This window comes from Oncorhynchus tshawytscha, linkage group LG03, assembly GCF_018296145.1.
Source record: "Oncorhynchus tshawytscha isolate Ot180627B linkage group LG03, Otsh_v2.0, whole genome shotgun sequence".
NCBI lineage: Eukaryota > Metazoa > Chordata > Actinopteri > Salmoniformes > Salmonidae > Oncorhynchus > Oncorhynchus tshawytscha.
This window is the reverse complement of record NC_056431.1, coordinates 61395473-61408776: the sequence shown is the minus strand read 5'-3', so window position 1 is coordinate 61408776 and position 13304 is coordinate 61395473. Positions and strand designations below refer to the sequence as shown.

Below are 13304 nucleotides of genomic sequence, written 5' to 3'. Positions count from 1 at the left end.
AATCCAAGTAAAAAAATTCCCCGTCTTAGGTCAGTTAGGATCACCACTTCATTTTAAGAATGCGAAATGTCCGAATAATAGTAGAGAGAATTATTTATTTCAGCATTTATTTCTATCATCACATTTCCAGTGGATCAGAAGTTTACATACACTCAATTAGTATTTGGTAGCATTGCCTTTAAATTATTTAACTTGGGTTAAACATTTTGGGTAGCCTTCCACAAGCTTCCCACAATAAGTTGGGTGAATTTTGGCACATTCCTCCTGACAGAGTTGGTGTAACTGAATCAGGTTTGTAGGCCTCCTTGCTCGCACACACTTTTTCAGTTCTGTCCACAGATTTTCTATAGGATTGAGGTCAGGGCTTTGTGATGGCCATTCCAATACCTTGACTTTGTTGTCCTTAAGCCGTTTTGCCACGACTTTGGAAGTATGCTTGGGGTCATTGTCCATTTGGAAGACCCATTTGCGACCAAGCTTTAACTTCCTGACTGATGTCTTGAGATGTTGCATCAATATATCCACTAAATTTTCCTTTCTCAATTATGCCATCTATTTTGTGAAGTGCACCAGTCCCTCCTGAAGCAAAGCACCCTCACGACATGATGATGCCACCCCTGTGCTTCACGGTTGGGATGGTGTACTTCGGCATGCAAGCCACCCCCTTTTTCCTCCAAACATAACGATGGTCATTATGTCATCAGACCAGAGGACATTTCTCCAAAAAGTACGATCTTTGTCCCCATGTGCAGTTGCAAACCGTAGTCTGGCTTTATTATGGCGGTTTTGGAGCAGTGGTTTCTTCCTTGCTGAGCGGCCTTTCAGGTTATGTCGATATAGGACTCATTTTACTGTGGATATAGATACTTTTGTACCTGTTTCACCCAGCATCTTCACAAAGTCCTTTGCTGTTGTTATGGGATTGATTTGCACTTTTCGCACCAAAGTACGTTCATCTCTAGGAGACAGAACGCGTCTCCTTCCTGAGCGGTATGACGGCTGCGTGGTCCCATAGTGTTTATACTTGCGTAGTATTGTTTGTACAGATGAACGTTGTACCTTCATGCATTTGGAAATTGCTCCCAAGGATGAACCAGACTTGTGGAGGTCTACAATCATTTTTCTGAGGTCTTGGCTGATTTATTTTGATTTTCCCATGATGTCAAGCAAAGTGGCACTGAATTTGAAGGTAGGCCTTGAAATATATACACGGGTACACCTCCAATTGACTCAAATGATGTCAATTAGCAATCAGACGCTTCTAAAGCCATGACATGTTCTGGAATTTTCCGAGCTGTTTAAAGGCACAGTCAACCTAGTGTATGTAAACTTCTGACCCACTGGAATTGTGATACAGTGAATTTATAAGTTAAATAATGTCTGTAAACAATAGTTGGAAAAAGTACTTGTGTCTTGCACAAAGTAGATGTCCTAACTGACTTGCCAAAACTATAGTTTAACAAGAAATTTGTGGAGTGGTTGAAAAATTAGTTTTAATGACCTAAGTGTATATAAACTTCCGACTTCAACTGTAGCTGATGTCTCAAGAGGAAACTTCTAACTGTGCCTAATGCCTGTAATCTAACCCCGATTATCACTCAACCATCTTGAATACATACCAATAGTGTTGGATCTGTGACAAACTTTGATCATATCTTCAATAATGCTGAATAACTTTGCTCCAAAGCAATATTCGTTTTCATTGGCTGTAGTGACCATAAAGTTTTGGCAATAACAAGGAAAGTCAAAGCGCCAAAGGTTGGGCCTAAAGAAATTCATAAGAAATCATACAAAATGTTTTCTTAGGATTCTTTTGTTAAAGAATGTATGTTGGTCTGATGTGCATGAGGAAGTGAATCCAGATGCAACACCGGAAGCATTTGTACAATTATTCATACAAATGATTCACAAGCATGCAACTGAGAACCATTGGAGCCCCCTGGATTAATGATGAATTGAAAGAGGGTATGGTTCAAAGAAATAATGCAAAAGACGTGGCATGCTCAGATGATTTTTTTCTTTTTTTTCTCAGATGATTGTTTGACTGTGAATTGAGAAATGTGTTGATTAAACTTAAGAAAATTATACATTATATTACCAAACAGATATAAATGACATAAAACAAAATAGAAAAAGACTTGAGTACCTTGAATGAGCATCATGGTCAGAAAACCCAATACATCTACATCGTTCAATGAAGTTGATGGGTCATATAAAACAAAACCTTTTGATATTGCCATTAATTTCAATTGCTATTTCACTAGTGAAATTAAATTACTGTTACGGTTTTCTTGCGGAGAAGGAGAGGCGGACCAAAATGCAGCATGGTAATTTAGATTCATGTTTAATAAACGAATAAAACACGAACAGAATACAAAAACGTAACACGAAATCCTAACAGCCTATACTGGTGCAAAACAAACACAGAGACAGGAACAATCACCCACGAAACACTCAAAGAATATGGCTGCCTAAATATGGTTCCCAATCAGAGACAACGATAAACACCTGCCACTGATTGTGAACCACTTCAGGCAACCATAGACTTTTCTAGAAAACCCCACTATACCACAATCCCAATACCTACAAAAAAACAAGACTAAACACACCACAATAATAAACCCATGTGACACCCTGGCCTGACCAAAATAATAAAGAAAACACAAAATACTAAGACCAGGGCGTGACAATTACATTGAACAGTGAAGCATCATATTTTGGTATAAAACATCTAATAACGAAAGAGAAGGATTGCCTTTTTGAGTTTGGTCAAATTAGTGTGGGAGAGTTGTAAAAACTATTGTTATCCATTAATGATAAGCCACCAGGTATAGACAACTTGATGGAAAATAAAAAATAGTAAAGCACTTTGCTGGCTCTAACAGCCGCCCAATCAGTTTGCTGCTCGTTTTTAGTAAACTGATGGATTATAGTGTTTGACGAAATACAATTATATTTTTCAGAGAACAAGGTAACTACAGACTTTCAGCATGCATCTAGAAAAGAGCACTCAACTTGCACTGCACTGACTCAGACGACTGATGATTGGTTATAAGTTGATAGTTGGAGCTGTATTGTTAGATTTCAGGGCAGCCTTTGATGTTATTGACATAAATAAAACATACTTGCTATGGCTTTACATCAACTGCTATCACATGGTTGGAGAGTTATTTATCCTATATAACCCAGAGAGTGTTGTTCAATGGAAGCTTCTCTAACATCAGATATGTACAGTGCAGTGTCCCTCAGGGCAGTTGCCTTGGGCCATTATTCTTCTTTATTTTTTATGATTTGCTACTGGTCTTAAACAAAGCTAGAATGACTATGTATGTGGGTGATTCCACACATGTCAGCACCCAAAGCCAGTGAGCTCACTGAAAATCTATATGAGGAGTTAGTCAGTATCATAATGGTGGCTTATTAATAAAATTGACTTAAATACATTAAAACGAAACGCATTGTATTTGGTTCAAAACATTCTCTAAGATTTAAACACCAGCTAAAGGTTGTGACCATTGAGCAAATTGAGGAAGCTGAACTCCTAGGTATAACATTGGATGGTCAATTATCATTGGCAAGTCATATTTACAAAGTCGTTGTGAAGATGGGGAGGGGTATGTCTGTTATAAAAAGAGGTTCTGTACTAGTTGTTCAGGCGCTGGTCTTGTCCCATCTTGATTACTATCTGGTAATATGGCCAAGGGCAGCAAAGAAAGACCTAGAAAAGCTGCAGCTGGCTCAAAACAGAGCAGCATGCCTTTAACTACACATGCAGAACTAACATCCACAACATGCATGCCAGTCTTTCCTGGTTGAGGGTTGACAAGATATTAACTGCTTCTCTTCTAGTATTTATGAGAAATATTAATGTGACAAAAATTCCAGATTGTCTGCATAATCAAAAAAATTCAACTCAGTCATCCATACATACACCACCTAACATGCCACCAGGGGTCTCTGACAATTTTATACAGAGCAATGATCGCATGGAACTCCGTTCCATCTCCAATTTCTCAAGCAAACAGCATAATTACCTTTTTTTTTAATTATTAAAAAACAACTCATGGAATTGCGCGGACTGTGAAGGGACAAACACAAACACACATTGTTTGTAAATCATTGTATTTTACATTTCTGTGACTGTCCTGGTCTATCAATGTATCAGTGTTTTGTTACTTGTCATGTTCTGTGTTTAATTGTGGACCCCAGGAAGTGTAGCTGCTGCTTCTGCAAAAGCTAATGGGGATCCTAATAAACAAATAAATAACAAGTCTCATAACCAAACATCAATATTAATTTAGACCATCATAACTATATGGGTCATTTGTAGCTTCAGTGCCAATATGTGGCCATCTATTTCCCAGTCAGTGTGTAATAACTTCCATTGCTTCAGTGTGTGTCTGTGACTGCAGCAAGTCAGGCTCAGCCAGAGCCAGTGGTACAGTATCAACCGGATATAACCTAAGGGAGGAAGGAAGAGTAGAGGCTGGTAGAGGAAAGAGACTGGCACATGGAGAGAGAAGAGAGAGGAGAGAGAGAACAGACTCAGTGAGCATAGCCTTGCTATTGAGAAAGTCCGCAGTAGGCAGACCTGAGTTTCAAGAGAAGACCGGCTATGTGCACATTGCCCACAAAATGAGGTGGAAACTGAGCTGCACTTCCTAACCTCCTGCCAAATGTATGACCATATTAGAGATACATATTTCCCTCAGATTACACAGACCCACAAAGAATTCAAAAACAAATCCAATTTTGATAAACTCCCATATCTATTGGGTGAAATACCAGTGTGCAATCACAGCAGCAATATTAGTGACCAGTTGCCACAAGAAAAGGGCAACTAGTGAAGAAAAAACACCATTGTAAATACAACCTATATTTATGTTTAATTATTTTCCCTTTTGTACTTTAACTATTTGCACATCATTACAACACTGTATATAGACAGATGACATTTGAAGTCTTTATTCTTTTTTAACTTTTGTGAGTGTAATGTTTACTGTACATTTTTATTGTTTATTTCACTTTGTAAACATATGTTTCCCAATAAGGCCATTAAATTGAAATTAGAAATTGAATTGAGAGAGAGAGCAAGTCAGAGCCGAGCGGAGATCTGCAATAAGACGTGTGACAGAGGGAGTAAATATCCCAGTGCATAGTTAGCCAACTCAGCAGACAGACTGACAGCACTGGCCTTGCTATATACAGTACATCACCGGCCAGCAGCAGCAGAGATGCAGCTGGGCACAATGCACTAGCAGTAAGAGGGGTGTGCATGCCAGAGACAGAAGCTTGAAGGGCATGCACACACTTGGAGCAGTGTGCACAAGCAGAGGATGTGCCTTTTGATTGTGCACTAGGAAAGAGGAGCAAGAGAATATGCTAAGGAAGTCAGGCTAAAGGAGTGTGCACAAGGAGAGCGGATCTATCAGGAGCGTGCACAAGGAGAGCGGATCTATCAGGAGCGTGCAAGAAGAGAGCGGATCTATCAGGAGTGTGCATGAGGAGAGGGGACCTATCAGGAGTGTGCATGAGGAGAGAGGTGCAATGCTAGAAGAGCATGCACATAGAAAGCAGTAGGTCAGGTATTATTAGAGGAGGATGTTGACATGTTGGTAGTCAGTGAATTAGCAGGTCAGGACAGGGCTACGGCTGGGTTACGGCTTTGGTGTCTATATATACAGTAAGTACTGTGTCTTTATGTGTTGTGTAAATTAGGGTTACGGAGGGTTAGGATGGGGCTGTATGAAGGGTTTGGTTCGTATATAAGTGTCTTCAGAAAGTATTCATACCTCTGGACTTATTCCACATTATGTTGTGTTACAGCCTGAATTCCACTTTGACATTATGGGATGTTGTGGGTAGGCTAGTGACAAAAGAAATCTAAATTAAATCAATTTTAAATGCAGGCCTTAACACAACAAAATGTGGAAAAAGTCAAGGGGTGTGAATACTTTCTGAAGGCACTGATATATATACAGTGCATTGGGAAAGTATTCACAACCCTTAACATTTTCCAAATTTTGTTTCGTAACAACCTTACTCTGAAATGAATTAAATTGTTTATTTTTCCTGGTACTGTATATACACACACACACTACATGACCAAAAGTATATAGATACTAGAGGTCGACCGATTAATTATGGCCGATTTCAAGTTTTCATAACAATTGAAATTGGTATTTTTGGGCGCCGATTTTGCCGATTTAAAAAAAAGTCAGCTAAGAACACATTCTTATTTTCAATGACGGCCTAGGAACGGTGGGTTAACTGCCTTGTTCAGGGGCAGAACGACCGATTTTCAATTTGTCCGCTCGGGGGATCCAATCTTACAACCTTACCGTTAACTAGTCCAACGCTCTAACCACCTGCCTCTCATTGCACTCCACGAGGAGCACAGCGCTCGTTATGACTTCAAGCCTATCAACCTAATGGCTGGTGTAACAGATGTGAAATGGCTAGCTAGTTAGCTGGGTATGCACTAATAGCGTTTCAAACGTCACTCGCTCTGAGACTTGGAGTAGTTATTCCCCTTGCTCTGCAAAGGCCGCGGCTTTTGTGGAGAGATGGGTAACACTGCTTCGAGTGTGGCTGTTGTCGATGTGACCCTGTTTTGAGACTAGGTAGGGGCGAGGAGAGGGACGGAAGCTATACTGTTACACTGGCAATACTATAGTGACTATAAGAACATCCAATAGTCAAAGGTATATGAAATACAAATGGTATAGAGAGAAATAGTCCTATAAATACTATATTAACTACAACCTAAAACCTCTTACCAACTGTCTCATGTGCTGAGCAAGGAACTCAAACGTTAGCTTTTTTACATGGCACATATAGCTTTTTTACATGGCACATACTGCACTTTTACTTCAACACTTTGTTTTTGCATTATTTAAACCAAATTGAACATGTTTCATTATTTATTTGAGGCTAAATTGATTTTTATTGATGTATTATATTAAGTTACATTAAGTGTTAATTCAGTATTGTTGCAAGTGTTATTATTACAAATGAAAAAACGTTTTATTTAATTTAATTTTGTTTAATTATTATTATTTATTTTTTTAAATCGGTATCGGCTTTTTTTTGTGCTCCAATAATCGGTGTTGGCGTTGAAAAATCCTAATTGGTCCACCTCTAGTAGATACAGTGGGGCAAAAAAGAATTTAGTCAGCCACCAATTGTGCAAGTTCTCCCACTTAAAAAGATGAGGCCTGTAATTTTCATTATAGGTACACTTCAACTATGACAGACAAAATGAGAAAAAAAAATCCAGAAAATCACATTGTAGGATTTTTTAATGAATTTATTTGCAAATGATGGTGGAAAATAAGTATTTGGTCAATAACAAAAGTTTCTCAATACTTTGTCATTGCCAACAAAGGGTATATAACAGAGGTCAAACGTTTTCTGTAAGTCTTCACAAGGTTTTCACACACTGTTGCTGGTATTTTGGCCCATTCCTCCATGCAGATCTCCTAGAGCAGTGATGTTTTGGGGCTGTTGCTGGGCAACACGGACTTTCAACTCCCTCCAAAGATTTTCTATGGGGTTGAGATCTGGAGACTGGCTAGGCCACTCCAGGACCTTGAAATGCTTCTTACGAAGCCACTCCTTCGTTGCCCGGGCGGTTTATTTAAAATAAAAAAATATTAAATTAAATAAATATTTATTTTTTCACCTTTTATTTAACCAGGTAGGGTATGTGAGAACAAGTTCTCATTTGCAACTGCGTTTGGGATCATTGTCATGCTGAAAGACCCAGCCACTTCATCTTCAATGCCCTTGCTGATGGAAGGAGGTTTTCACTTAAAATCTCACAATACATGCCCCCATTCATTCTTTCCTTTACACGGATCAGTCGTCCTGGTCCCTTTGCAGAAAAACAGCCCCAAAGCATGATGTTTCCCCCCCCCCCATGCTTCACAGTAGGTATGGTGTTCTTTGGATGCAACCCAGCATTCTTTGTCCTCCAAACATGACGAGTTGAGTTTTTACCAAAAAGTTATATTTTGTTTTCATCTGACCATATGACATTCTCCCAATCTTCTTCTGGATCATCCAAATGCTCTCTAGCAAACTTCAGACGGGCCTGGACATGTACTGGCTTAAGCAGGGGGACAGGTCTGGCACTGCAGGATTTGAGTTCCTGGCGGCATAGTGTGTTACTGATGGTAGGCTTTGTTACTTTGGTCCCAGCTCTCTGCAGGTCATTCACTAGGTCCCCTGTGTGGTTCTGGGATTTTTGCTCACCGTTCTTGTGATCATTTTGACCCCACGGATTGAGATCTTGCGTAGAGCCCCAGATCGAGGGAGATTATCAGTGGTCTTGTATGTCTTCCATTTCCTAATAATTGCTCCCACAGTTGATTTCTTCAAACCAAGCTGCTTACCTATTGCAGATTCATCAATGACAAAGTATTGACAAACTTTTGTTATTGACCAAATACTTATTTTCCACCATAATTTGCAAATAAATTCATTAAAAAATCCTACAATGTGATTTTCTGGATTTTTTTTTTCTCATTTTGTCTGTCATAGTTGAAGTTGTACCTATGATGAAAATTACAGGCCTCATCTTTTTAAGTGGGAGAACTTGCACAATTGGTGGCTGACTAAATACTTTTTTGCCCCACTGTACCTGCTCATATTACATCTCATTCCAAAATCATGGGCATTAATATGGAGTTGTTCCCCCCTTCGCTGCTATAACAGCCTCTAATCTTCTAAGAAGGTTTTCCACCCCTATACATTGCTGACGGGACTTGCTTCCATTCAGCCAGAAGAGCATTAGTGAGGTCACGCACTAAAGTTAGGCGATTAAGCCTGGCTCGCAGTCGGCTTTCCAATTAATCCCAAAGGTGTTCAATGGGGTTGAGGTCAGGGCTCTGTGTAGGTCAGTCAAGTTCTTCCACACAGATCTTTACAAACCATGTGTATGAAGTCACCACAAGAATAATAAACAAGCAACTTTTGCTAGTCCCCACAAGGTCAAATGCTATTCTAGGGGGTTAAGGGTTACAGTTAGGCTTATGGTTAGTTTTAGGTTTAGGAGCTAGGTCTACTGTAGGTTTAGGGTTAAGGTTAGGGTTTAAGTTAAAGGTTAGGGTAAGGAGCTAGGGTTAGTTTTAGGTTCAGGGCTAGGGAAAATATTATTTTGAATGGGACTTAAGGTTATTTATACAAGACTGTGTGTGTGCGCACACACACGTGTAAGCGTGTCTGCACATATGCATATGTGCACGTGCGTAACAGGTGGCTGACAACGTGGCAGACACCTTGCGGGCTTGCTTTAATGTAATTGTAAAAAGCTGCCCAACACCACTAAACAGGGATATAAACACTGACTGGGGCACAGAAAACAATGACTGTAGGATTAACCTCTTAGGCTGGGAGATGGGACCTTAGTAACACTGCATCATTAACGCATGATGGACCACTTTAAAACGGAAAGGTTGCACGATATATATTCCACAAATCTAACATAGATTGATTATGTTCGATCTAAATGGTCTTTATGCAAAAGTTTATACAAATATATATAATTATACACTTCAATTGCTACAGGACTAGCTACAGAAGTCTTGCAGACCACGTTTAACACTTCAAGAAATGATTATGTGGCCTAGATCCTGGTATTGGAGGTAATTCTGGTGCGTTGTAAAGATCAATTCCTTTGTGTCATAGCAGTACCCATCAATAGCTTATTTCTATAAGGAAATAATTATAATATGTTTGTGTGTGCGTATGCGTGTTCCAGAGAAACTGAGCGGGAGAGAGAGGGAGAGAAACTGAGCGGGAGAGAGAGGGAGAGAAACTGAGCGGGAGAGAGAGGGAGAGAAACTGAGCGAGCGGGAGAGAAACTGAGCGGGAGAGAGAGGGAGAGAGAAACTGAGCGAGCGGGAGAGAAACTGAGCGGGAGAGAGAGGGAGAGAAACTGAGCGAGCGGAGAGAAAACTGAGCGGGGAGAGAAACTGAGCGGGAGAGAGAGGGAGAGAAACTGAGCGGGAGAGAGAGGGAGAGAGAAACTGAGCAGGATAGAAACTGAGCTGGGGAGAGAGAGGGAGAGAAACTGAGCGGGAGAGAAACTGAGCAGGATAGAAACTGAGCTGGGGAGAGAGAGAGAGAGAGAGAAACTGAGCGGGAGAGAAACTGAGCGAGAGAAACTGAGCGGGAGAGAAACTGAGGGAGAGAAACTGAGCGGGAGAGGGAGAGAAACTGAGCGGGAGGGAGGGAGAGAAACTGACATATACTGTAGAATAGAACAGCAAACAGAGCATGATGTCTCAGAACTGATAGGAGCTGATCACCAACTGACAAAACCCTCCATTCTCTGACTGCAACTCGGCTATACATACAGTAGCAACGTCTGCTAGTTAGCGGTCAATTCAGTTTCTTTGCAGCGAATTCCGGAAGTAAATTGGAAATGGCTTAGAAAACCAGGCAAAAAAAAACGATAACACCATCTTTATGCTTGAGTGGCTATTTCTTTTTGTCCAGTGATCCCCAAAGCAAAGGTAGCCCGTTACATATCCCCAACCCAAGCAACACTTGATAAGTATTGGTAAAATTGGTTAAAAGATAGACAGCTGTGACTTGTAGATAGCAAAATAGTTGTGAAGAGATGTGCCATTGAATCGGTACATGGTTTGTGAACTGATACACAAGACAACGCTGGATTCAAAACCTTTCAGTTTAACTGATTATACAACATTATTGCGATCAATAGAATGTTATATACATGTATATGGGGTATAGAACCATCCCAGCTCTGCAGATTTTGCTGCGAAGAGACAGAATCATTAGATCTTTTTTTTTTTTACTACTGTCCATATGTAGCTTGTTTTTGGTCGCAGGTTCAAGAATGGCTGAATAATTGCAACATTTACCTGGGGCTAACTCTGCAAATGGCACTGCTAGGTGATTTAAAAAGTCATAGTCAATCGATCAATAACAATTATACTCATAACAAAAATGTTTCTTTAATTTACAATATGTAGAATCTATGAGAATAGAAAGGTTCAGAACTTTTATGAAAGTTCTGAAAAACAAACAAAAGATAACTATTGTAAACTATACTCTGTCTGTGAACATGTATACAATACATACGTATAAGACAGAACTAGAAGCATAAGTCTTGTTGTCCATTAGTTGACTCCAATTAGGGGAGGGGTGGTAGGGTTAAGAGAAAATATATAAGAAAATTGTGGAATAATAGTGAAGATATCAAAACTATGAAATCATGTAGTAACCCAAAAACACCCTTTGCCTTGATGACTGCCTAATGTGCTTTCTCTCAACCAGATTCACCTGGAATGCTTTTCCAAAACTCTTGAAGGAGTTCCCACATATGCTGAGCACTTGTTGGCTGCTTTTCCTTCACTCTGCAGTCCAACTTGGGTTGAGGTCGGGTGATTGTGAAGGCGAGATCATCTGATGCAGCACCATCACTCTCCTTCTTGGTCAAATAGCCCTTACACAGCCTGGAGGTGTGTTTTGGGTCATTGTCCTGTTGAAAAACAAATGATAGTGGGACTAAGTGCAACCCAGATGGGATAGCGTATCGCTGCAATATGCTGTGGTAGCCATGCTGGTTAACTGTGCCTTGAATTCTAAATAAATCACAGACAGTGTCACCAGCAAAGCACCCCCACACCTACTCCTCCATGCTTCACAGTGGGAACCATACATGCAGAGATCTTCCGTTCACCTACTCTGCATCTCACAAAGACACGGGGTTGGAACCAAAAATAACTTATCCTCTGCAGCAGAGGTAACTATGGGTCTTCCTTTCCTGTGGCGGTCCTCATGAGAGCCAGTTTCATCATAGCGCTTGATGGTTTTGCAACTGCACTTGAAGAAGCTTTCAAAGTTTTTGAAATTTTCTGCATTGACTGACCTTTATGTCATAAAGTAATGATGGACTGTCGTTTCTCTGCTTATTTGAGCTGTTCTTGACATAATATGGACTTGGTCTTTTACCAAATATGTCTATCCCCTACCTCGTCACAACACAACTGAATTGCTCAATAGGAAAGAAAGACATTCCACAAATTAACAAAGCACACCTGTTAATTGAAATGCATTCCAGGTGACTACCTCATGAAACTGGTTGAGAGAATGACAAGTGTGCACAGCTGTCATCAAGGCAAAGGGTGGCTACTTAGAAGAAACTCAAATATAAAATATATTTTAGTTTCTTTAACACTTTTTTTGGTTACAACATTATTCCATGTGTTATTTATAGTTTTGATATCTTCACTAATATTATACAATGTAGAAAATAGTAAAAAAATAAAAACCCTTGAATGAGTAGATGTGTCCAAAATTCTGACTGGTACTGTATATTTACAAAATATATATATAAGGGGGATTGGAAATTATGCAGATAATTACATTGTGGCTTCCATCAATCTGCAATATTCAATCTGATATAACCCACCCCCACCCAAAAAATAAAACCTTGATGAGTACGGATTTTCCATATGGTAAACTGTGTGTGTGCGTGTGTGTGTTTGTGGTACCAGACAGGCCTAATTAAATGCACAGCTGTTTGTTGCTAAGCCGGTTACCAGGGGCTAAGGCACAGAGGACCCGGCTTTACCCCTCTTCACTGCCTCCTCCTCTACCGCACCTCTCTTCACCCATCCTCATCTATCTCACCACTCTTAACCATTGACCTCTACCTCACCCATCCTCCTCCTCTACCTCATCCCACTTCACCCTCTGCCTAACCCCTCTTCACCCTCACCCATCCCCTTTACCTCCATTACCTCACCCTCTCCTCTTGCCCGGGATCTACTAGATTTTTTTTTACCTAGCAAGACATATAATAGGAAAGATACAGAAACGGATGTAAGGACATACGGCCAAGAGAGCAAGGGTTGAGTGTTTCAACATAGTTATTTTGGGTCCAAACTGCTGCAGAAGACTCTTGATTTACCACCACCAGCTGTCCTACTAGGCACCACAACCAAGTCCATGTTTTTCTGGGAGATGCAGCTTTCTCCCTACATGAGAAACTGAGTCGCCCTTATCCAGATATGTTGATAATAGAATGTTGGAATCAATTTTTCAGTTTCTAATTTCCCTTGTTACTGTATAGATGTATGCACATCTGTATGAGAAATGCCATTTTATTAAGGCTTTTGGAATATGGTTCCGGAAAATTGCATTATTAATGTTTTTACCAAATAGGCTATATTTTATATCTAACATATATTCTTATTATCTCTCATTCACAGGTGTCCATCTCAATGAACCTGGGCGTACCTACAACTACCGCCACTCTTGTTGTCATA

General features: G+C 40.1%; 1 protein-coding gene across 4 annotated transcripts in view; it reads right to left on the bottom strand.

Moving 5' to 3' along the window:
* LOC112233735 (radixin) overlaps window positions 1-13304 on the bottom strand; it is a 64200-nt gene that overhangs the window by 26753 nt on the left and 24143 nt on the right. The window lies entirely within an intron of this gene.